The sequence below is a fragment of the Phacochoerus africanus genome, chromosome 1, assembly GCF_016906955.1.
Source record: "Phacochoerus africanus isolate WHEZ1 chromosome 1, ROS_Pafr_v1, whole genome shotgun sequence".
In the NCBI taxonomy this organism is placed as follows: domain Eukaryota; kingdom Metazoa; phylum Chordata; class Mammalia; order Artiodactyla; family Suidae; genus Phacochoerus; species Phacochoerus africanus.
In genome coordinates this window covers 226,814,207-226,840,978 of record NC_062544.1, presented here as the reverse complement: position 1 = coordinate 226,840,978, position 26,772 = coordinate 226,814,207, and the positions used below count along the sequence as shown (strand labels likewise).

Sequence of the window (26,772 nt, the reverse complement as noted above, 5' to 3'; positions counted from 1 at the left end):
TGAATACCAAGACATTAAAAAATGAAAGTGACATCATGATAAAGTACTGGACTGGGTGTTATGGATAGAAAAAAATGTACAAATACAGGGCAAAAAAATGTTATAACTAGCAGATGAAGAGCATGGTGAATGTCAAATGTGAATTATAACCAGAAAGTGACTGAAAAGATTAGAAGGGAGAAAGATCATTATAGACTTGGAAATCAAGAAAAACCCAAAGGGGATATAGAGGTGACCAAGTCCTGGAAAGACAGGTAAAACATACTTGAGTTGGGACAGTATGTCTTTGTTCATGATAACAAAATTTAAAACAATAGCCCTCCTCTCTGAACAAAGAAAAAGCAAAAGTGACAAGTACACAAACAAGCATAATATTCCATATTATTCATTCATTCATTCACTCTTTTGCTAGGCTTCTTTCATTTCAACCTGCTAGAAGTCTTAAACATTATTTAATGATTTGAGAATAATTAAAATCTGAGTTCAAGTATGAAAATTCTATTTGTATTTAAAATATCATGGAGTTCCCGTCGTGGCTCAGTGGTCAACAAATCCCACTAGGAACCATGAAGTTTCAGGTTCGATCCCTGGCCTTGCTCAGTGGGTTAAGGATCTGGCGTTGCCGTGAGCTGTGGTGTAGATTGCAGACGTGGCTCAGATTCCGCGTTGCTGTGGCTCTGGTATAGGCCGGCGGCTACAGCTCAGATTCAACCCCTAGCCTGGGAACCCCTATATGCCATGGGAGCGGCCCAGGAAATAGCAAAAAGACAAAAAAAAATCATGACACTAAAGAATACAGGGACTATAGGCAAATATACACCTATGCCAAAAAAAAAAAAAAACAACCCTGAAAAAATACATTAAAATATTAATCATAGTTATATAAAGCCAAGAATATTACAGGAGTTCCTGTCGTGGCTCATCAGTAACAACTCTAACTAGTACCCATGAGGACGTGGGTTCAATCCCTGGCCCCGCTCAGTGGGTTAAGGATCTGGCATTGCTGTGAGCTGTGGTATAGGTCACAGACGAGGCTCTGATCTGGTGTTGATGTGGCTGTGGTGTAGGCCAGCAGCGGCAGCTCTGATTCAACCCCTAGCCTGGGAAATCCCATATGCCACAGGTGTGGCATTATAAAATATAAGCAATTTCTTTTCTGATTTTCAAAAATTTTCTAATGGCAACTTTGATGCTTTTAAATCCCAGGGGCTGACGACAGTCTTTCAAAAGAGGTCTGTGAAGTTGGGATATCTGTTCTGATACACTGGAGGAAGCTGCAAGTGCAGTTTCCCATTTTTTCTCTAAGAGAAAAAGAAGGCAGCAAGTAGGGAATCTAAGTCAGCCTGCGTTTATTAAAATCTGGCTCTGCCATTTCCTAGAGGTCCTGGGCCAGTTATGTAACCTCTTAGAACCTCAGATGTTTCATCTATAAAATGGACCATAATCACAGTATCTAGATTATTGGGTTGTTTCGAAAAAGGAATGACGAAATAATGCAGGGAAAGCACAATAGCATGGCACCTAGCAGTAACAGGAATTCAGTCGACATTAGTTATAAATATTAACGAGGTATTTCAGGTAAAGGTTTTGGCTCCAGAAAGGAAGGAAGGTCCTGAAAAAGACATAGCAGATATAAACTAGCTGTTGTCAGACAAGTACTGACTGAGAGCAGCCCGAGGAGAAATATGTGCTCTAGACCTATTTCCAGCAGCTTATTCCATCTTTTTCCTTACATGTACGAAAGTCTGTATCAGCGTAAAAGCAAGGAGGTCACATTAGATAACCACATTAGGACAATGTGGGCCATGTGAGTAAACACATCCGTCTCTGTCACCTTTCTCACCCAAGGGTTTGCAGAATTTCTTCACTTCTGATTCCTGGCTTCCAGTGCCTCCTGTTTCTGATCCAAATCTATCATCTTCTATCAGAAGATGGTCTATAAGTTATGTTTTCTTCTTACTACACAAGAGAAAAAAAATCAGTGAATGTTTATAGGTTTCCATTAGCAGCAAGTAAAACAAGGACTAGCAACTTAAGGCAGGCAAGCATATAGGATGATCCTGAATTCTCCCCGCTTCTTGAAAGCTAATGAACCTAGCTGCTTTCAAAAGTCACCTCCGATCCTACTGTACAGCACAGGGAAATGTGTGTGATTGGGTCACTTTGCTGTTCAGCAGAAGTTGACAAAACATTGTAAATCAACTATAATAATTAAAAAAAAAGTTACTTCCCAGTGGGCTACGCTTGCTCCACCCCCACAAAGACGGTTGTGTTGCAGCCACAGGATGGTCTCCAGGAGGCTATTCTCTCCTTTCTTATGAACATTCACTGTCCCTTAGGTTTTCCTGGTCCTCGGCCTAGCTCTTAAGCTAATTGTCCTCGATTCTAAAATTATCTTTCCTTCAATCTCCCACTTCTCCATTCCCTCTGGTGAGAGGGGCTAAAACTTACTCTAGGACCTCCACTAAGGCACTAGGAAGACAGCCTTCAGATCTGTGCATTGTATGTGCCCTAAAAAAGTGAAGATTTGGGGGTTTCTTTCCAGACAAATGAGAAGTGCTAGGTAGGCCCCAGGAATTTGTATTTTCAACAAAGTCTCTGGGTGATTCTTTTCTTTTTCTCTTTTTCTTCTTCCTCTTTTTTTTGTCCCCCCCCCCCCAAAAAAAAAAAGGTTTGAGAAACTGAGCTCTGCTTTACGGCAATGTTTCCAAACATTCCTGATAATAAGAACTATCTGAAAGTACTATTTTAAAAAATACATATTCTTGGAGTTCCCTTTGTGATGCAGTGGAAACGAATCCAACTAGTATCCATGAGGATCGGTGTTCAATCCCTGGCCTCGCTCAGTGGGTTAAGGATCCCGTGTTGCCGTGAGCTGTGGTGCAGGTCACAGACGTGGCTTAGATGTGGCGTTGCTGTGGCTGTGGTGTAGGCCAGTGGCCACAGCTCTGATTCAGTCCCTAGCCTTGGTAACCTCCATATGCCAAGGGGGCAGTGCTAAAAAAGCAAAAAAAAAAAAAGCCTATTCTCTGCCCATCCCAGCCAGACCCCACTGAGTCAGTCTCTAAGGAAGGGGTCTGAAATTGAATTAAGTGCCCCCAGGTGGTTCTTATCAGGACAATTTGGAAGCTCAGGCAGGTATCTTTTTTTTTGGTCTTTTTGCTATTTCTTGGGCCACTCCCACGGCATATGGAGGTTCCCAGGCCAGGGGTCGAATCAGAGCTACAGCCACCGGCCTACGCCACAGCAACGCGGCACCCCAGCCGCGTCTTCGACCTACACCACAGCTCACGGCAACGCCGGATCCTTAACCCACTGAGCAAGGGCAGGGACCCAACCCGCAACCTCATGGTTCCTAGTCGGATTTGTTAACTACTGCGCCACGACGGGAACTCCTCAGGCAGGTATCTTTAACTACTAAAATTTCAGGCACCTGACCAATATTTGACAGTAACAGAGACTGTTTGGGATGTAGCAAGCGTTGACCAGATAAAGTTACCTAAACCAGTAAGGTCAGCTTTGCCTTGTACCCAGATGAGTCAGCATTTGGTCATCGGTATCACAGTTCCAACTGTTTCCATATAGCACTTTTGAAAGTGTACAGATTCACATTATAATTAAGACATATGAAGTAAGAGTTTTAATTTTTTAAACATCTATAATCTTAAAGTAAATGACACTAGAGGCCTATCACATAAGTAAACATATTCCATAAATTGCACTGGGATGAAAGCCAGCAGTTTACTGAAAGAGGAATACAACTACAAATCAGAATCATTCCATTCACCAAATGTCACTATAAATATCCATCTTAAAGAACATTTTAACCAATTCAATTAATATAATTCAATGCAAGATTATTTCCATGTCCAATTCCTCCTGATTTTAAAATTTCATTCCTAATGCTTAAAAAGAACAAACACTGGAATAAAGAACTATATAATACTATCATAAATCCTTGTCCACTTATTAATTAACCTACTAATAAGGAAATGACATTTTTAATACAATATTTCTATAACTAAATACAAATATAACCTTTAAAATATTTAAAGTGCCCTGAATTTTTAAAGAAAATTGTCAAAATGTTACATTAGTAATCTATGAATTATTATTTCTCATGGTAGGAAAAAATCATTTCTGAAATTAATCAAACCCAGTGGTTCTCAAAGTGTGGCCTTCAGATTACTTGCATCAAAACCACATATTTTAAAACTTTTTTCCCCTTCATATAAAACTTACATATTAGTAAAATGCAGAAATTTTAGTGTAACATTCAATGAGTTTTGACAAATCTCATTTGGCATACATCTATGGGACACAACCCCTATCCAAGTACAGAACATTATTAATCATCAGAGGAAGTTCTCTCATGACCCTTCCTAATAAATCCCTTCCCCTCCTCCCATAGAGGCAACCAATGTTTTTATTTTTTTCACCACAGAACTTTATAATGTACTAATTGAGAATTCTACTGCATCAAGCTTTCACTCAACATGTTTTTGAAATTCATTTGTACTCCCCAAACACACACATTTTTTAGGGCTTCACCTGAAGGATACGTAAGTTCTCATGCTAGGAGTCGAATCAGAGCTGCAGTTGCTGGCCTACTCCACAGCCACAGCTACGCCAGATCTGAGCCACATCTGCAACCTATGCCACAGCTTGCAACAACACTGGATCCTTAACCTACTGAGCAAGGCCAGGGATCAAACCTGCATCCTCATGGATACTACTCGGTTCATTACCAATGAGCCACAATGGGAACGCTTGCAGTTTTTCCCTTTTGACTTCTAAGTATAAATATAAGTGCATGTGAATTTATAACTCAGTTTGTTTTTTCATTTTCTGTTGATAGACGCCTGGACTGTTTCCACGTTTGGGCTACTACAAATAAAGCTTCTACCCAAGAACACTGTTGTGTAAGTCCCTTTGTGGATATAATCTTTCATTTATCTTGGGTAAATACCTATAAGTAGAATTGCTTATCATCTACCCTAAAGTTCCACTCCTAGGTACTTACCCAAGAGAAATGAAAGACTATATCCACAAAAAGACTCATATATGAACATTTATCATACTTTCCTCAGAGTAACATTACCATTTTTGCACCCCTCACAAAGTAGAAGAGTGCTGGTCGCTCCATAGCCTCACCAACATTGGGTTTTTTCAGCCAACTAATTTTAGCCATGCTGTTGCGTATATAGCAGTACCCAGGTATCTCACTATAGTTTATTTTTCACTTCGTGATGACTAATCACAACTGAATGCTTTTTATGTGTATATTAAGCCATTTGTAGATCTTCTTCTATCTCTTCATATCTTTTACTAGTTATTAAATTGGATTGTCTTTTATTATTGATTTATAGGAAGTCTATATATCCTGAGTTATTGATGTCTTCTGGATATATGTCCTTTGAAATACATTTTGCAAATACTTCTCCCATTAAAGGTCTTGCCTATGCATCTTCTTAATTGTGTCTTCAGTGAGCAAAAGTTCTTGATGAAATATAGCATTAATTTTTCTTACCAATTTTTTCTTTTATAATTATTTCTTTTTATGTTCTGTCCAAAAAACCTTTACCTACCCAGAAGATATGGTTCTAGACCTTTGCATCTGGCTCCTGAACTGCTGAAAAACGATGTCTGGTTGGGACTTGTTGCTCTACACAGACATTCAGTGGCCATGTAGAGAACAGATGTGCATCGTTGTATCAAATGTGAACCACTCTCTTTTTTCATGGTGGATGTGATTCTGCCCTAGCTCAGGAACAGAGCTATGGTTACTTCTCCTATGGTTACTTCTAGAAGGTTATTATATATTAATATATAATATGTTATACTATAACTGGCATACTTAATAATTAAAATTAATATTTAATAATTAATGATATTAATATTAGATGTCGTGTGTTATATAATTATTATATGTTATATGTATCATTTTTTTTTGTCTTTTTTTTTTTGCTATTTCTTGGGCCGCTCCCGCGGCATATGGAGGTTCCCAGGCTAGGGGTCCAATCGGAGCTGTAGCCACAGACCTACGCCAGAGCCACAGCAACGCAGGATCCGAGCCGCGTCTGCAACCTACACCACAGCTCACGGCAACGCCGGATTGTCAACCCACTAAGCAAGGGGAGGGATCGAACCCGCAACCTCATGGTTCCTAGTCGGATTCATTAACCACTGCGCCACAACGGGAACTCCCCTGTATCATTATTTTAATATTTTATTGTATATATTTATTTAAAATATTTTAATATTTCATTATCATGTATATTATAGTATATATTAATGCTATATAATCATATTATATATAACAATATATAATATAATTAACATAACATTAATTTAATATAAATATAATAGTTTACATAATATTTAGGTCAATGATCCATATTATTATGGCACGAGGTAGGAGTTCCTTTCATATGGATATTTAATTGTTCCAATACCATTTGTTGAAAAGATTTCCTTCTTTCAATAGCATCTCTGTTAAATATCAAATATCCACGTAAGTGCAATTCTATTTCTAGGCTCCATATTCTGCTGCTCAATATTATGATCTATCCTATGCTATTACCATACAGTCTTGCTCAAGCATACATTTAAAATATAGATTTCAGAGTTCCAGTTGTGGCTCAGTGATAAAGAACCTGACTAGTATCCACAAGAATGTGGGTTCCATCCCTGGCCTCGCTCAGAAGGATCTGGCATTGCTGTGAGCTGTGGTATAGGTGTAGATGCAGCTCAGATCCCACATTGCTATGGCTGTGGTGTAGGCTGGCAGCTACAGCTCCAATTTGACCTCTAGCCTGGGAATTTCTGTGTGCCACAGGTGTGGTCCTAAAAAAGCAATATATATTCTGACACCCCATTCCAGGCCTAATGAATCAGAATCATGAGAGGAAGAGGTCCAGGAATATACAGTTCCTTCCTCTAAAACTGACACAATTGATGAGCTCACAGATTAGGGCCCACCTCAAAGACCAGTGAACTTGGAATTAAGAAACCTGAGCTCTACCTCTAGATTTGCTACTCAATAGCTAGATTTTACTTTATTTACCAAAAGCTAGGGCCTAAGTTTCTGCATACATAAAAGAAAAGGGTAGGTCTAGACTCAACCATTTAAGTAGGATTGAGCACCTACACTGCCTAGGAATTACAGAAATAATGATGAATACAATCTACATTAGAGCTTTCAAAAAAAAACTTCAGGCAGTAGGAGCTGCACTGTCCATATGGTCATCACCAGTTATATGTGGCTATGAAGTACTTGAAATGGGGCTAGTGAGACTATGGAATTAAATTTTAATTTTATGTAATTTTAAGTAATTTAAATAGTTACTTGTAGCTAGTGGCTACTATACTGGACAGGGAATAGAAAAAATAAGTAAAAACATCAATTAATTAATGTCAATTTCCTGGTTTTGGTATTTCCTACAGTTATAAAAGATGTCACCTTCAGGGGAAGCAGGGTGAAGAGCATATGGACTCTTTGTACTATGTTTGTATCTTCCTTTAAGTCTATAATTATTTTTAAAATAAAAAGTTTTTTTTTAGGAGTTCCCACTGTGGCACAACAGGTTCGGTGGTGTCTTGGGAGCGCTGGGATGCAGGTTCGATCCCCAGCCCGGGTTAAGGATCCAGCATTGCCACAGCTGTGGTATAGGTTGCAACTCAGATCTGATCCCTGGCCCGGGAACTGTATATGCTGTGGGGTGGCCAAAAAATAAAAGAAAAATTTTAAAGTCAATTTAAAAATGGGTAAGTGTTGGGAGTTCCTGTTGTGGCTCAGTGGTATCAAACCGGACTAATATCCGTGAGGATGCAGGTTTGATCCCTGGCCTCACTCATTGGATTAAGGATCCCATCTTGCTGTGGCTGTGGTGTAGGCCAGCAGCTTCAGCTCTGATTCGACCCCTAACATGGGAACTTCCATATGCCGCATGTATGGCTCTGTGACCTCAATGATTTATTAATAAAACGGCATATGAGAAAAAAGCATCAAGCATGTTTCTTGTGGTACCCAAAGAAAGCTAGGTCTTGGAGAATATATAAGATTTTGCCAGGTGGAGTTAGGAAAAAGAAGCAGAGAAAAGAGCAATTGCAAAAGCGGTGAAACAAGAGCAGTCTGAAGACTGCAAGGGGGTGGGAGAAGTAGAAAGAGAACTTGGACAGACTGTACAGGAACTTTCTATGCCTAATGAATGTGTTCAGATTTTATCTTAAGACCAGTGATTCTCAAGTAGTAATCCTCAGAAACTAGAACTGGTCTGAAGTAAAATAAAATCCTCCTGGTCTAACAGTAAAATGGAAAAAAGGACAATGTAGTTAGGATTTTTTCCTTTTTTATTGACTTATATACATAAGTCACTAACTTAAGTTCACAGCTCTGTGCATGTTTATACATGAACACACCTGTGTAACCACCACTCAGATCAAGATATAGAACATTACCAGTATCTCAAAAGGCTCTCTTGAGGTCCCTGCCACTAAGTGCCTTGAAGTTTCTTTTAAAAATATATATTCAAAAAAGAACATATATTTCTAAAGAAAACATTCAAATGACCAGCAGGCACATGAAAAGATGCTCAACATTATCAATCATCAGGGAAATGCAAATCAAAACCACAATGGGATCTGACTTCACACCTGTTAGAATGGCTATCATCAAAAAGTCAAAAGGTAAGTGTTGGCAAGGATGTGGAGAAAAGGGCATCCTTATACACCATTGGTGGGAATGTAAACTGGCTACAGCCATTATAAAATTAAAAACAGAACTACCATATGTTCCAGCAATCACACTTCTGGGTATATACCCAAAAGAAAGAAATCACTATCTTGAGGATGTATCTGAACTCCCATTCATTGCAGTATCATTCACAGTAGCCAAGATATGGCAACAACCTAAGTGTCCATTGACAAATAAATGGGTAAAGAAAATATTCTACTATGTGTCATTTTGTATACTGTATGTGAGGTAGGTAGGTAGATAGATAAAGGTCAACCTTAAAAAAAAATGTTGCAACAAAAAAAAAAAAAAAAGGAAATCCTCACATTTGTGGCGATATGGATCAGCCTGGCTACACATAAATACAGTTTTAAAATGTGATCTATTTCTTTTCTTTTTTTCTTTTTTCTTTTTTTTTTTTTTTTTTGTCTTTTTGCCTCTTCTAGGGGCGCTCCTGCGGCATATGGAGGTTCCCAGGCTAGGGGTCTAATCAGAGCTGTAGCCACTGGCCTACACCAGAGCCACAGCAATGCGGGATCCAAGCCGCATCTGCAACCTACACCACAGCTCACAGCAATGCCAGATCCTTAACCCACTGAGCAAGGCCAGGGATCGAACCTGCAACCTCATGGCTCCCAGTCTGATTTGTTAACCACTGAGCCACAACAGGAACTCCATGTTCTATTCCCTTATATGAGATATCTAGTAAATCCTTAGTCCTCTCCAGTCAAAATGACTTACCCTACTGAACTAGAATATGATTTATGGAAATCATAATACAACTAAGCATAAATTCCTGGCCTGGGTCATAGCCATTAAAATGTTAGGCCATAAGCAAAGTTATGTTTTGTTTTTCACTTAAGGTGATCATTTCTCCATGTCATTAGATATTCAAAATTGTGATTTCAGCACTTGTGTTTAATATTTTGGACATATGTACTCTATGATTTTATTTAGTGCTTTGAGGTATCTTGGCTCACTGTGTTTTGCTAGATTGCAAGATTTGCATTATCTTCTCCAACATTTTAGGTAAATAACCCTCTTCTTGGGATGTCCTATTACCTGGACCACCTGGTTCAATTAATTAAATCTTGAAATCTGGCATATCTGTTTTATTGTGCAAGAATAGCACAGGGGTGCTGTGCTTTTCACACCCAAAAGAACCCTTCCTCTAAACATTTGGTTTCAGTAGCTGCTTGAGGAGCTGTTTATGAGTGTGCTGTGTTGTCTTCTGTTTTGTGTAACTGCTATCAGAAGTTATAATTTCCTTTGCCATTAAGGAAATATTACATCCTTTAACAACGTCTGATAGCTCCTTCCTGTCGAGAACATCACCATCATGTTGGGTGAAATCACTTACAGAGGTTTCATAAATGCCAGCCTTGAGATGATTTGCATGTATAAGAATATGAAATAGCAAAGTCCTCAGGAGTTCCTATGGTGCCTCAGTAGTAACAAACCAGCTAGTATCCATGAGGATGCGGGTTCGATTCCTGACCTTGCTCAGTGGGTTAAGGATCTGGCATTGCCATGAGCTGTGGTGTAGGTCGCAGATGCAGCTTAAATTTGGCATTGCAGCATCTCCTATCCAACCCCTAGCCTGGGACTTCTACATGCCTCAGGTGCAGCCCTAAAAAGAAAAAAGGAAAAAAAAAAAGCTAAGTCCTACCTTTTTTCTTTCTTTCTTTTTTTTTTTTCTTTTGGCTTTTTAGGGCTGCACTCTCAGCATACTGAAGTTGCTGATCCCAGGCTAGGGGTCAAATCAGAGCTGCTGCTGCAGGCCTATAGCTGAGTCAAACTATATCTTGAGAAATAAAAATAAACCAAGGGCATAGTAATTTGCTGAATGCAGTTTTAAATTTTTATTTTTAAGCTACACAAGTAACCTGTTTATATAAAAATTAGTTTTTATTGAGATATAATTGATATATAACATTATATTAGTTTTAGGTATATAACAATGATTTGATATTTGTATATATTGCAAATTGCTCACCACAATACATCTAGTTAATTAATATGCATCACCACTGAGAGATACAAGATTTTTTTCTTTGATGAGAACTTTTAATATCTACTCTCTTAGCAACTTCAAATATTCAACAGTATTTTTAAGTACAATATTATTTTAAAAATCATTTTTGAAGAGTACAGAAATATATAAAGTTATATGGAAAAGTTACTTATCTCTATAATCACACTCTTCAGGAATAGCCACTGTAAGCAGTTTGGCATTTTTTAGGTCTTTTCCTTGCTCTTGCCCATTCAAACTACAAATACTTCTGGCCCAAAAATTATATCATAATTAAATTCAAAGAAAATTCCATGCTTTAGGCTTTTTTTTTAAAATTCAGTTGCAAAAATAACCCCTGCTCTTTGTAGAAGTTTTAAACAGCATAGATGTATATGAAGTATGACTGTCCCTCTGCTTTTAACAGTGTGATAGTATCAACTCCAAATATTTTTCCTATGTATGTCCAAGCAATTACTTATGCACATATTAGTAACTGTTATATTGAAAGGGCAGGACACACAAAATGAAAATAGTAAAAAATACCTTCCCATCCCAATTCAAATCTCCTCTGTGGGGTGATCCCGCTCCTTGGATAAAATTTAGGGCAGATCCCATGACTTACTGGTCACAGTTCCATAATAAAAATCCTGTAGTCATTTCTAGTCACAAAACAATCCATGGGGAATATATCAACACAGTTTCTTTAATGTGGGCAATGCCTTCCCCCACACAATCTCTTGCACTCTCTCCTTACCTCCCAACTTCTGCCTCTGTCCTTACAGCTCCAGTCTCTTTCTGCTGAGGTGTCCTTGCCCATCATGAGGCCTATGGCACACTGTCCAGACCAGCTCCCTCCTGATATAATGTGGACCCATATCTGGTCCACGAAACACATACTTCTTTAATGCAGAAACTCCTAGAAATTTACCTGCAATATATTCATGTGTGTGCCAAAGGCATGTACTGAAGGATATTCAAGTAGCAAAAGATAAGGAAAGACTCATCAAAAGGAGATTGATTAGATTTATCACAGTATTATGCTGAACTATCTGAAAGTGCCCATATTTGATATTCTCTGCTTCTAGAAACTGCAGTTTCAGATGGTTCAATCTAAAAGCTCTACCCATACAATGTACTTATATGTACTGGTAGTCAAATATATATTTATTTGTTATGGGCTGTATTGTCTCTCCCGAATTCACATATTGAACTCCTAACCCTCAATACTTCAGAATGTGACTGTATTTAAGGATGGGACATTTAGAGAGATAATTAAGTTAAAATGGGGTCACTGGGGTAGGCCCTAATCCAAGATTGTTGTCCTTATAAGAAAAAGAGATTAGAACACAGACCACACAAACAGAAGGATGACCACGTGAGGATACAGCAAGAAAGCAACCATCTCCAAGCCAAGAATAAGCTTCAGTAGAAACTCAACCTACTGATACCTTGATCTTACATTTTCAAGAACTTTAAGAAAATTAATTTTTCTTGTGCAAGCCACCCAATCTGTGTGTTTTGTTATGGCAGCCCTAGCAAATATATTTATATTTTTATATATTATATATATATATAAATAATTGCTTAATTTTCATCTCCTTGATGACTAGTGAGGCTGAGCACCCTTCTACATGTTATGAATCATTTATATTTATTTTTCTATAATTTGCATGTTTTTATTATCTTGGCTTTTCCTCCTTGCAATTTCAACTTTTATATCCTCTTCAAACTGAGTTAAAGTAGAAAGTTTCCAAGTAGTTATATTTCTTCTTTTTTAGTTCCCTTTTTGTTAACTGTGTGAATGTGTGTGTGTGTGTGTGCGTGCGTGTGTGTGTGTGTGTGTGTGTGCGTGTGTGTGTGTGAACTGTCTCCCTGCATTACGACTGGCAAGTAATAATTTTCAGTTTTCAGAATTTGAGATTTTCTTTGTAGTCCCATTACATGATATACTTTTAAGTGTTATATGAGTATTTGAGAAGAGTGTGTGTTTTTAGCTCCTTAGGTATAAAGTTTTATCAACTATTTTTAAATTAAATGTTTGTAAGCTGGAATTAAACTTTGATAATGAATTACTGTACATTTTTTTTCCATTCAACATTTGCCTAAAGTGTGGTATTGTGTATTTTATTTTTAACCTTTCTGCATTATTTTGTTTATATTTGTCCAAAATAACACACATCTGGAGACGTGTTTCTACACAATTTAAGTGACTTAAAAAAAGAGAATATATTACAGTCACGTTTATTGTAACTACGGCTAGATTTAGTTATATTTTGATTTCTCTTTCTTCCCTTTCCACTGTTTTCACTTTTCCTAGGCTGATTTTTTGTTTCTCTTTATTTTCCTCAATATATTTTTTTTCTTCTTATACCTATTCTACTCGTAAACATCCTTAACAATTTTAAGAAACATACTTTAATGCACATTTGTTATATATTTCTCCACATCATGAAATGTCTTAGTTTTCACTTAGGTACGTAACCCCTGCACACCCAACCCAGTCCTTGTGCTTCAGCAGTAGGCCCCAGCAGGTCTTGGCAAATGATTTTTTTCTGACCACAGTAGTTGGTCTCAGACCGGTCCAATTAAAGCAAAGTTCAGGACTTTTCCTTGATGATGTGGGTAGCTATGCTCTTTCTCTTCCCGGTTTAAAGAGAAAGTATGTAATTCCAAATATTGAACTTGCAGACATCCTTCAAAAGAGGGAAAGTTGTCTGAGGATGAAATTGACAACCAAAGAAAAGCAAAGCTGGGAGGATACAGCTGAGAGAAAAAGAATCACATATCAATAACTTAAATATACTAATACAAAATTTAAATATATTTTCTTCCTTTTAAAAACAGTACATGTGGTCTCCTCTTCTACCTCTACAAAAGTTTTAACGTATCTAATTCTTAACCCTCTGCCAAGGACTTACTGAAATTGTGCAGAATTTTAGCTCAGAGTGATAATTCTCCTCCTAGATATGTTTCATGTCCAACTGCTCATAATTTTCTTCTTTGTTCTTTTGTACCATATTTTGGAAGAACTCCTCGGTCTAATCTTCTAGTTCATTCATTTAGTCATCTATTACAACCATGTTACTATTCAGCCTATTAAAGTTTTTAATTTCAGAAAATGTTTTCAATTTCCAAAAACTTTTTTGTTCTTATTTTTTATAGCACCTCATTGCTATTTTGATGGAAACTTTATTTCCTAAAATCTTTGGGGATATTTTTGAATAACAAACATTATCTTTTCTCTACTATATTCAATTTGGGAGTTCCTGTCGTGGCGCAGTGGAAACAAATCCCACTAGGAATCATGAGGTTTCAGGTTTGATCCCTGGCCTTGCTCAGTGGGTTAAGGATCTGGCGTTGCTGTGAGCTGTGGTGTAGGTTGCAGACGCTGTGTGGCTGTGGCTGTGGCTGTGGCATAGGCTGGCAGCTGTAGCTCCAACTGGACCCCTAGCCTGGGAATCTCCATATGCGGCGGTGGTGGCCCTAAAAAGCAAAAACCAACCAACCAACAAACAGCATATTCAATCTGTTTTCTCAAAGATTGATTCTTCTGTTTGCTCAGCTTGTTGTCCCTCTTTCGTCCTCTTGATTTTCCTTAAATATTTAGAACCACTGCTTTATTTATTTTATTTATTTATTGATTTATCTTTTGTCTTCTTAGGGTTGCACCTGAGACACATGGAGTTTCCAAGGCTAGAGGTCGAATTGGAGTTGTAGCCACTGGCCTATACCACAGCTCACTGCAATGCCAGATCCTTACCCCACTGATCGAGACCAGGGATTGAACCTGCATCCTCATGGATACTAGTTGGGTTAGTTAACCACTGAGCCATGACAGAAACTCCAGGAACTACCGCTTTAGAATAGAAGAAAATCACTTCTCCCCACCATGAATGTGTAAGCTGATTACAGAGTTCTGGCCATCAAGAGTATCACACAGGGATGGAGGTAAGCAGCTGGGTGGGCACCTTTTGAAGAAAGAAGCTCCACTTTCACAGTGGCAACTAGACATTCCCTAAAGTATAACCCTAATTCTCTCTCTGGTCCTGAAGTCCAGGAGAGACATGCAATCAATTTATATAAATATGTTCTAGTAGCTTAGCCTGTGAGTAAATACTATAATTGGCCTATTCTGATTAGTCCCAGTATAGCTAGTCTAAAGTTCAGTAATTAATTACTTTTTTGACTGAATGTTTGCCTCCCCACCCTCCGAATTCAAATGTTGAAATCCTAATCATTATAGTGATGGTATTAAGAGGTGGGACGTTTGGGAGATGATGAGTGCCCTAATAACCGAAGGCCCTGACTGCTTGCCTGTCCCTTCCACAGTGTGAGGATGCAGCAAGAAGCAGGAGGTCTGCAACTCAAAAGAAAGCCTTCACCAGAATCCAACCATGCTGGCACCCGGATCTGGACTTTCAGCCTCCAGAAGTGTTGAAAATAAATTTCTGTTGTTTATAAGCCATCCAGTCTATGGCATTTTGCTATAGCAACCAAAATGGAGTAAGACAACCAACTTCGACTTTTCAAAGTCTCTGAACTTTGGGATTTTCCAGAATTGTGTTGGGAAAACTTACTTTTCTAGTGTTTCCCCTTTAAGCCTGTATTGGGCTGCAGATTTCTTCATCATGTAAAGTTTTGCCATCAAAACATATCTTCCCATATGCTTTTCATTTTTCATCAAGTTCTCAATGTTTTTGATCTTCAAATGACACCTTCCCCAGCTTTCCAACACAATTAAGGATGTGTCCTTATCCTCCCATCTTCTTATTCTTTCTGTTATTCAACTAGATTTTATTACACAAATTAAACATCCTCTTTTTTTTTTTTTTTGTCTTTTTGCTATTTCTTGGGCCGCTCCTGCGGCATATGGAGGTTCCCAGGCTAGGGGTCTAATTGGAGCTGTAGCCCCTGGCCTACGCCAGAGCCACAGCAACGCCAGATCCCAGCCGTGTCTGCAACCTACACCACAGATCACGGCAACGCCAGATCGTTAACCCACCGAGCAAGGGCAGGGACCGAACCCGCAACCTCATGGTTCCTAGTCAGATTCGTTAACCACTGCGCCACGACGGGAACTCCCAAATTAAACATCCTTATACTAAACTTCTCAAATCATTCTGATGGATTTAAGTTGTCAAAGAAGTAATCTTCCCCAATTGTCCTCAAATTTCTTGTTAATACTACTCAAGTTAATTATGACTATATTACTATTTTTTTTTTCCCCTTTCCATACTCTGTTCTTTGGAAGTAAGCACTAAATCTAGCCCATGCTCAAGGAGAGGGGAATTAATCTCCATTTCCTGGAGGAGGGAGTATCTAAATACCCATATTTTAGAAATCTTCTGTGTAGGAGACTTGTTTCTTCTTGCCCACTTATTCAATCACTTATTTATACCATTAAGGACCCAGGGTATTTATTCTTTGGGTCAAAATTTAATGCTATAGTTATTTTACTCCTCAAGTTGTTCAAGCTTTGGCCACTGGACACTCCAGTGTCCTTTTTACATTCTCCTCACCTTCCCCCACCCTGACTGTTAAGTACTTCCTTACTTCTTGGTACTTGAAGATGCTCTCAGCTCACTGAGATATATACCCTATTGGTTCTGTTTCTCCGGAGAGTCTTGACTAATATAGTGGGTAATCAATGAGCGTGTTGATGATGAAGGAATGAGTGATGGGGTAAGGTGTGAGAATTTTTTTTTTTTCTTTTCTTTCTTAGGGCCACACCTGCAGCATATGGACATTCTCAGGCTAGGGGTGGAATAAGAGCTACAGCTTCCAGCCTATGCCATAGCCACAGCAACTCGGGATCTGAGCCACCAATGACCTATGACTTGGCTCTCGGCAACGCTGGATCCTTAACCCACAGAACAAGGCCAGAGATTGAACCCACGTCCTTATGGGTACTAGTTTGGTTCTTAACCCACTGAGCCACAATGGGAACTCCAACTGTGGGGAATTTTTTAAAGCCCCTAAAGTGATTCTGAGGCATAGCCACTGTCATCAGTAACACAGCTCCTCTCCAGCCCCCCATATTCTTTACCTCATATGAATGAACGAGTGCTAGAGTGGGGTGGGACTAACCTTTGATATAAGACTGAGAATCAAATCCTGAAGTGGACATTTACTAGCTATTTGGTTTTAAGATAACTATTCCTTGAAGTCTTAGCATCCTCACTTTTAAAACTGGGAGATTATCACAAACCCTTCAAAGAATTGTTACGAATTTACATGATCATATATTTAATAGATCAAGCAAAGTGTCTGGTACTGGCAAGAGCTGGTACTCTTCAGCTGCCTTTCTTCCATTTCCTCCCTAATTCTCTGGAAAGATGAAATTGGATCAAGTTCCTTAACTGGATCCCACATGTATCACAACAGACCTCTGTCTATACATCTATTCATTCAGCCTACCAGAACATCCTAAAGCTAACCCTGCCACTGGTGGAGAGCGATTCTATACTTGATTCTTCCCTCTTTAGCACTTTATTTCCTCTGTACCCATTTCTCTCTTGCTTCCAACATACAAAGTTTCCTAATATTAAACAAGACTCTATTGCCTTTCCTAACATTCCATATTTTCCTCCTATTCCTCTGAATCTTCTCACCTTTCCTTCACTAGCCAATCCCTCCTAAACCCATGGCAGTGTGCCTTCCAATTGCTCCTGCCAACTGAAACTGCTTTCTTAGAGGTCAGGGATTACCTTTCACCATATAAAAGGTTTTTTTCTCTGTCTTCTCTCTCTGCAGGATTTGAGGCTGATCTCCCCCCTTTCTTGAAATTCTCTCTCCCAGGTTGCCCTCCTCTTCTCCAGCGATGCATCATTTTTCTCTAACACAAACTGTTGTCTTTCTCTCACCTTGACCTCCCAGGCAGACACTTTTTTCTATTTGCTTTTTCCGTACAATGTTTCAAATTGTTTCTGTGTAAAAGCTGTTATGTTTTTATAATAAAGCTACCTGTTCAACACTGATATTGTTACAAATCTTAGGATAGGCAAAGCTCTCTTCAGAACCACTCATTTCAAAATCAGAGGAGTTCCAATCGAGGCTCCACTGTAACAAACCCAACTAGTATCCATTAGGACAAGGGTTCAATCCCTGGCCTCAGTCAGTGGGTTGGGAATCCAGTGTTGCCATGTTTTGTGGTGTTGGTCACAGACTCAGCTCAGATCTGGTGTTGCGGTGGCTGTGGTGTAGGCCAGCAGCTATAGCTGATTTGACCCTTAGCCTGGCAACTTCCATATGCTGCAGATGTGGCCCTAAAAAGCAAAATAACAACAACAACAACAACAACAAAACAATGAACAGGTCTGTTGGCAACATGTTAAATTGCTTTGCCTCTTAAGAGATCTACTTCTAATTTCTTCATTTTATCAATGACACCAAAACTTCAATCCGGCTCTCAATCTAAAAATAATCTTCAGCTCTTCTCACTGAATCCTATCAACTTTTCCCCAAAATGTTCACTTCTTCATGCTTGTTTCTACCACCTTAAAAGATTCCTCATTTTACACATATGTGGTTCTTAATAGCCTTTTGCTCCCAGTCTTTTCCCTATTCTTCAATGGTTTTATACTCGAATGTTTCAACAGTCTTTCCATTGTATTCCATCATGAGCCTCTCCTGCTCCAGAACCTACAGTAACATTTCCCAATATCTACTGCATCAAATCCAAACTTGTGGGTCCAAACTTTCATGACTCTACCTCACATTGCCTTCTTCACTGGTGGGGCTCATGCATCCACTTGCACATAGTACAACCCACACAAGAGCAGGGTTATACAGCCAATCACGTCAGCTACTTCTCCCTCCTCCCCAACTCAGACTCCTTATCAGCTAGAGTTTGTTTGTTTGTTTTTCCCTATATCTATGCTGTTTTTCCACTGACAAAACCTTTCCACTTTGCTCTGCTTATCCAAATCCTATTAATTCTTTAGAGCCCGGTGCAAACTTATACTCTTCTATAAAACCTTCCCTAATAGTTCCACTAAACCTTGTACCTTTGTCTGGACTCTATCACTCTCACATCTTAGCAATCTTGTTATAGAAATATATCCTTTCTCTCACATATTATTAATTTTTCCTTCTCTGTTAGTGCTACATCAAAACATTATTCATATTTTTCCATTTAAAAGATTTTTCAAATTTTTTTATAATTTTTGGGGGTTTTGTTTGTTTGTTTTTGCTTTTTAGGGCCGCACCTGCAGCATGTGGCGGTTCCCAGGCTATGGGTCCAGTCGGAGCTACAGATGTCGGCATATGTCACAGCCACAGCAACACAGGATCCAAGCTGCATCTGTGACCTACACCACAGCTCATGGCAATGCTCAATCCTTAACCCACTGAGTGAGACCAGGGATTGAACCCGCAACCTCATGGTTCCTAGTCAGATTTGTTTCCACTGGGCCACAATGGGAGCTCCAGATTTAAGAAAAAAAAAAAATTTCTGACCTTGCCACAGCTTTTAGGCAACCCTATTCTTTTCTCCCTCCCAACCATCAGGCTCCCTAAACAAGCAGTTTATACTCATGGTCCTTTCTTCCTCACTTCCCATCCACTCTTCAAGTCCTTGTTACTTTTTATTCCTAAAACTGTTTACATCAAGCTCACCAAGAGATCGCCACACTGCCAGATCCTATGAACTCTGTAGGAAATATCTTGGTCTTGGTCTTCTGGCAACACCACCTCACTTTTCCTTTGGAGAGTTTCTCTGCCTCATTCCCAAGGTCTGACAGGGACATCAAACAATGACTCACTTCTGGGGTAGGCTCAGGCTGACCAACAAGACACTGTGCACAAGGAGGTAAACTGGCTAAGGCTGAGTTAGCCCCACAGATCAATGTGATCCTAGAAGGTGCTTTCTCTGGTCTTCCCAAGGCTTCATTATTCCATCTTCCTTCACTTTGGTGAGCTTACCCAGGATCTATCCATAAATCCCCCTATTCTGTTAGCCAAAGGCAATTTCTGTTGCTCATAGGCAATGAGAAATTGATCCTGCAAGTGGAGCAGAGGCAGAAGTTACACTACAAATCTCTTTCCCTGTCCTCTCCACTAAAGCTTCTGCTGTTTAAGATGTTATCATAACAACTGAACTTGAGTTGGAAGAGGTGAGTCTGGTCTCAAAATGGAGGGTCATGATCCAAAGGAACCAGTGCAATTGAGAAAACTGTTTATTGGTAGTCTGAGCATTGAGACTACAGAAGATAGTTTAAGAGAACATTTTGAGAAATGGAGCAATCACTTACAGATTGTATGGTGATGAGAGACCCCCAAACAAAACATTCCAGGGGCTTTGGTTTTATGACTGACTCCTGTGTTGAAGATGCAGCAATGTGTGCTCAACCACAAAAATTGACAGGCGTGTAGTGAAACCAAAAAGAGCTGTTTCTAGAGAGAACTCTGTAAAGCCTGCTGCCCATCTAAGAGTGAAGGAAATTTTGGTTGGCGATATTAAAGAAGATACAGAAGAATACCATTTGAGAGACTACTTTGAAAAGTATGGCAAGATTGAAACCATAGAAGTTATGGAAGACAGGCAGAGTGGGAAAAAGAGAGGGTTTGTTTTGTAATTTTTGATGATCATGATACAGTTGATAAAACTGTTATTCAGAAATACCACACTATAAATGGGCACAATTGTGAAGTGAAAAAGGCCCTTTCTAAACAAGAAATGCAGTCTGCCACATCACAGAGAGGTCATGGAGGTGGATCTAGCAACTTTATTGGTTGTGGATGAAACTCTGGAGGTGGTGGAGGCAACTTTGGCCATGGTGCAAACTTTGGTGGAAGAGGATGTTATGTTGGTGGAAGTGGTGGCAGCAGAGGTAGTTATGGAGGAGATGATGGTGGCAACTATGGTGGTGGTCCTGGTTATAGTAGGACCAGGATATGGTGGTGGTGGACCAGGATATGGAAATCTAGGTGGTGGATATGGTGGCAGTGGTGGAGGATATGATGGTTTCAATGAAGGAGGAAATTTTGGAGGTAACTGTGGTGGTGGTGAGAACTACAATGATTTTGGAAATTATAGTGGACAATAACAACCAAATTATGGACCCATGAAGGATGGCAGTTTTGGTGGAAGAAATTTGGGCAGTTCCTATGATGGTGGTTATGGATCTGGTGGGACAAGTGGTAGATATGGTAGCAGAAGATTCTAAAAACTTAGCAGAAAAGGGCTACAGTTCTTAGCAGGAGAGAGAGTGAGGAGTTGTCAGGAAAGCTGCAGGTTACTTTGAGACAGATATCCCAAATGCATTAGAGGATAAAAATCTGCCACAGAAGGAACGATGATCCATGGTCAGAAAAGCTACTGCAGTTTAAACAAGAAACCCTTCTTGTTCAGGCCTGTCGTGGTCACAGTTTGCAAAAAGTGCAGCTATTGATTAATGCAATGTAGTGTCAATTAGATGTACATCCTGAGGTATTTTATCTGTTGTGGCTTTTTCTTTTTTCTTTTTTTCTTTAATTAGAGACTTTACTTGCCTTTAACAAGGTTTTTCTTTTTCTTTTTTTCTTTTTTGTCTTTTTGTCTTTTTGTCTTTTTAGGGCCCCACCCAAAGCATATGGAAGTTCTCAGGCTAGGGGTCCAATCATAGCTGCCGCTACCAGTCTATACCAGAGCCATTAAAACCAGATCCAAGCCGTGTCTGCAACCTACACCACAGCTCACAGCAACGCTGGATCCTTAATCCACTGAGCAAGGCCAGGGATTGAACCTGTGGTAGTGGTACCAGGAATAAAAAATTAAGGAAATTTTAACTTTTCAAAAAAATTATAATAGCTAAGTGAGAATGTTTTTGCCAAGGGACTCAATATGGCTTCATTCATTTGGAGGGAGGGCTGGCTGGGGCTCCTCATGCAGCCAGACAACAGACAAAAGAGAAGTTACATAGGTAGGAATTGGGAGACCCCTAGGCACCTCTTTTTGCTAATACTAGTGGCAGTATTATCAGACTCCTGCTCAGACCTCACAGGAATTGAAGTTTGCAAACCACATGTGTCTGACTCCAAAATCCATGCTCTTTAACATGCCTCCTTCTACTGATGACAATCTACCTGCAGCTCCTTAAGGGAGAAAGGCCCTTTCAGAGTTCCCTAGTGGCTCAGTGGGTTAGGATACAGTATTGTCACTGCTGTGGCTTGCATCACTGCTGTGGTGTGAGTTTAACCCTTAGCTCTGGAACTTCCACATGCCATGAGCATGACAAGAAAGAAAGAAAGAATGAAAGAAAGAAAAAAGATTCTCTCATTTCCATGCCTTTGTAGTGGTTACTTTGTTTGGAATGCTTATATCAACTTCCCAACTAGGAACTCTTAATTGTCCTCTTCGAAAATTTCTCTGATCCCTAGAGTTAGTCACAAACATCCTGACATAACATATACTCCACAATGTCTTAACATGAAATACACTCTATATGTTTATTCCTACTACATTGTAAGCATCTAAAGAGTAGAAACCACATCCTCCATATTGGTACCCTCAACAATTAGTACTGGGCATGGGAGTAATAAATGTCCATTGAAACAATACCTGCTTTTTCTTAACTTTCCACAGTATCAGTCACCACACATTAACTTTGAGTACTTATGTTTAAGTTACCTAATGAATATTATGCTCAATCCCTTTATTACCTGATAAAATGTTCTCCAATTCTTTCAATAAGTCTAAAAACTTAAGAACCAAATCCATGCCATTTACCACTTCTATACTCTTTTTAGCACCTAAGAGTATTGCACACATGGTAAACCCTCAATAAATACTGGATGAACTGAATTTAAAAAATAGTATTAGCACATTAATAGGAGCAACTTATCATGCCCTACTGATCTAATTAAAAGATCTGGGCTTCTGAAGTAGTACAATCGTACCCATATGGAAAATTAAATGAGAAAAATAAAAATTATCTAATTGGACAGTCAACAGCTTTTCTCACACAGTTCCACAAATGTTTTATGGATAACAAGAGTTGACTTCAAGAGCTCAAAGTAAAAGATTCAAGGTGTATATATCTTCACGGATATTGAAGGTATCTATCACAACCATAATTACTGACATTCCATTAATTCTTAAATTCATGGTAGCAGTATAAGACATAAAAATATTTAATAACAGGAGTTCCCGTCGTGGCGCAGTGGTTAATGAATCCGACTAGGAACCATGAGGTTGCGGGTTCGGTCCCTGCCCTTGCTCGGTGGGTTAACGATCCGGCGTTGCCGTGATCTGTGGTGTAGGTTGCAGACACGGCTGGGATCTGGCGTTGCTGTGGCTCTGGCGTAGGCCAGGGGCTACAGCTCCGATTAGACCCCTAGCCTGGGAACCTCCATATGCCGTGGGAGTGGCCCAAGAAATAGCAAAAAGACAAAAAAAAAATTCATAACAAAATCAATTAATGCCAAATCAACCTATGCTAAAGATGCATATGGCTATCTTTGCATAATATATAACACAATAGTCATTTACTTGTTCAACTAACATTTTTGAGTGCCTACTAGTAACAAAAGCTATGTAAGTTCCCATAAATACAAAGATGAAAAGAACACAGTTCCGGTGTTGATGGGGTTCTAACTCCACAATGTTGTGATGGTATTTAAGAAAACAGGTTGACTTGTACTTTTTGGAGTTGCTCAACATGGGCACTCTGGGGGTAGCAGTCTCCTGGAGAAGGTGGATAAACACATACTAAATGGCAATGTGATAAGTGTTAAGAGAAATAAGAACAAGCTGTTATGGGACCAGAGAAGAGAAAATAATAACCTACTAAAGAAATCAGGAAAAGACACAGTAGAATGTGACATCCATACATATATTCAATGTGAGTTAAGAAATGAAGAAGCTATCAAGACAGAAACGTCTGGGATGGAATCAAACCTGAAACTATAGTTGCAAGCAGAGTCCGGAAGGTTTCAAAGCAAACTCAAAGCAAGCTGTTGTAGAAGAGCAAAAAAATGAAATACTTCTTGCTACAGAGTTTGAGATTAATGAAACACATATGCTAAAGAAGTTAAACCATCACATGGTATAAGCATAAAGGGAGCCTTTTAAACAATATGGGGATTAAAAGTTCAAAGAGAGGCAATCACTAGGAGTTAGGGCTCTCCAGGAAAATCTTCATTAAATATTGTTGGGGAGAGGGAGCACAGATAGGAGCACCCATATGCTGAGACAGACCAATGTCGTTAACAAAAGCAGCGATCTGAACTGTGTATCTGTGGGACCACAAGGAAGTTCATGTTGGGAAGCAGTCGGGGGAAAGCTGGATATATGAGTGAAAGTCCCATTTAGAAGTGGCAGGAACACAAGACTAGCAGATTGGACCTTTTTCTAGACACACAGTAGTTCTCAACACAGACTGCTGAATAGAAACACCTGGGGAGTTTTAAAAATATATCTGTGGGAGTTCCCGTCGTGGCGCGGTGGTTAACGAATCTGACTAGGAACCATGAGGTTGCAGGTTCGATCCCTGCCCTTGCTCAGTGGGTTAACGATCCGGCGTTGCCAGGAGCTGTGGTGTAGGTTGCAGACGTGGCTCGGATCCTGTGTTGCTGTGGCTCTGGCGTAGGCTGGTGGCTACAGCTCCGATTTGACCCCTAGCCTGGGAACCTCCATATGCCGCAGGAGCAGCCCAAGAAATGGCAAAAAGATTAAAAAAAAAAAAAAAAGTATGGGGATGAAAAAAAAAAAAAATCTGTGGCTGAATTCACCCCATATCAAAAGTAAGAGAATCTCTGGAGGGAGCAGCCTGAGCATTAAAATGTAAAAAGCGCATAAGATGATTCTACTATACAGTCCAGACTGAGAATGCTTGGGTTAAAGGATAGAAAGGCAAGGCATGATAGACAGGGTTAAGACCTATGCAGGATTTCAGATCCTGTTTATAAGCAACAATTTTGAGTTGATTGCCTGTTGAATCTTATCTTCTAACCTGAGTTAAACAATCTCAGTTTTCTTAGTGTTTCTTTTCCCTTGTCGACAATACTAAGCTTTGAAAACAGGAAAGCAGCCCATCAATTTCTCTTTCATGTTTCATTGACTGCACGGTCTACGATTTTGGAATATTATTTCCAAGATGTCCCACAGACAACTCATTTAGCAAGTAATTATTTCAATCCTATTCTGCCCTTAAGTCCATGCAATGTGGTGCTTTAATATTAAGGAATGTTCTAGGCTGCATCTATGTCTGGATTTTATAAAACTTCTCTTTTAATGTGGAATGTAAGACCTATGTATACAAAAGTTATATTGCTTAGACTAGAGCAAAATGTAAGATTAAGTATTCATTTTTTACACTGCTCCTGAGACAGGATACTGTTCCTGATTTCAGAAGTGCCATGATTACAAAGCATTTTGCTTATTTTGTAACAAATACTTTTAAAGTACTTCACAAATAAAGGGAAATAACAAATGTATCCAGCATGGCAACTCTGTACCATACTGTCCTGTGTAGGAGGAAAAAGTCATCAAGATGATTAGAATGTTACAGCCTGTAACACTTCCTTCAAAAAGCAGGTTCGTTTGCTTGCTTGTTTTTCAAGAAGAGTCAATGGTACAAATCGGCTTCAGAATCCTTGTTGCTCAAGGAAGGGTTTATTCAAGAAATCTGTACATTGTTTATAAGTGAACAACTCTCTTTTTTATGCAAACTTAAGTTAATCCAAACTGTCTTGTTTTGTATGGTGTCACGTCAATACATCTACCTAATTGTAAAAATGGCATGAGAACATAAGTTGGAAGCTTCTATTGGGATCCCACATAGAGGTTTGAGCAGTCTCTTATTTCCAGATAAAGTTAATAAATTCGAGGGACCATATCCCAGGGTAACTATAGTGGGGGCGAAGGAGGCAGTGAGAATTCGAGAACCCGACAATCACGATGTTAAAAAGAACAAGAGTCCACAAATATTTCCTCATAAATCTAGAACTAAATCTCAAGAGTTGGCCATTCGCTTGACCGCTCCTACTCAGAAAGGAAAAGAAAAGCTTCTAGAAAGAAGACGCAACTCTCGACATAGGGGTGAGAGTTAAAAAGCAAGTCACATGAGTCTGACCAGTGGGTCCGAAGGAAATTCAGAAGGCAAGGAAAGAGGGAATGAGGAGACAGGAAAAGGTGAAGGAGGCGGGCAAAGGCCATCCGGTGTGAACCTGGATGCTCAGCTCTTTATGCACCCGGGGCAGCGTGGAGCCTCCTTCGCCTCGCGCGCATCTGGGGGTCGCGCCGCAGCGCAAGCCCCTCACGGGCCCGGCACCGGGGGGCACGGGGAACCGGTAGGTCGGGGAGAAGAGGGGCGCGCGCACCTTCCGCGCTCGCGCCCCACAAGGCTCTGCACGCAGGGGTCCCCAGGAAGAAGGCACACTTTGCGCAGCCCTCGCCTCCGGGAGCAGGGAGGGGGTGGGTGGAGCAGAGCCCGGAGCCGCCCCCCGGAGCCGCCCCCGCTGCCCCGGCCTCCGCCCCCCGCCCCGGCTGTCAGCGGCCCCCTCCCGCAGTCACTCACCCGCTGGCTGCGTGGTCTCGGCCGCGGCGGCGGCGGCTGCGACCTCCGCCTGGGTCATGATCCCAAGCGGGTTCGGCAGGAGTGTCCGACCGCCCGGGCGAATCTCTCCGTCCGCGGCCGCCGCCTGCTCCTCTGGGGCTGGGGGAGCGCGGGCCCAAGCCCTCCTCTCCCCCCGCCCCGCCACCTCTTCCTGCGGCCACCGCCGCCGCAGCGAGCCCGAGCCCTCAAGGCCGGAGACCCGGCGGCAGCGCGGCCTCAACTTTCCCAGCCCCCCTCCCCCCGCCCCTCCCCGTCCCTCCCCGCCCCTCCCGCGGCTGCCGCTCGACATGTGAACAGCCTACCCTGGATGCATCGCGGGCCCGCCCCTGCCACTCAGCCCACCAACCGGACCCCGGGGAGGCTGCAGTGGTAGCCAATCAGAACCCGAAACGCCGTTGCGCTATGCTAGAGGGCGGGAGGAGGTGGAGGGAAAACTGAAGAGCGAACGGGCTTCGGGCCGCCCAATGAGGAGGACCGGGCTGAGGGGC

The 26,772-nt window shown here is 40.5% G+C and overlaps 1 protein-coding gene and 1 pseudogene across 2 annotated transcripts in view; one reads left to right on the top strand and one right to left on the bottom strand.

The window, feature by feature from the left end:
* The window catches only part of USF3 (upstream transcription factor family member 3), a 51,976-nt gene extending 25,453 nt beyond the window's left edge, over positions 1-26,523 (bottom strand). The window contains exons 1-2 of one of the 2 annotated variants that reach the window (XM_047792204.1): positions 26,246-26,523; positions 1,835-1,959 (exon numbers count right to left, since the gene is read on the bottom strand). The gene's annotated coding sequence lies outside the window, so the exon portion shown is untranslated. The remainder of the gene's footprint in view (positions 1-1,834; positions 1,960-26,245) is intronic. The other variant, XM_047792212.1, reaches the window with a different exon arrangement.
* On the top strand, positions 19,879-20,991 carry LOC125133740 (heterogeneous nuclear ribonucleoprotein A3-like; annotated as a pseudogene).
* Positions 26,524-26,772: the final 249 nt, after the last annotated feature.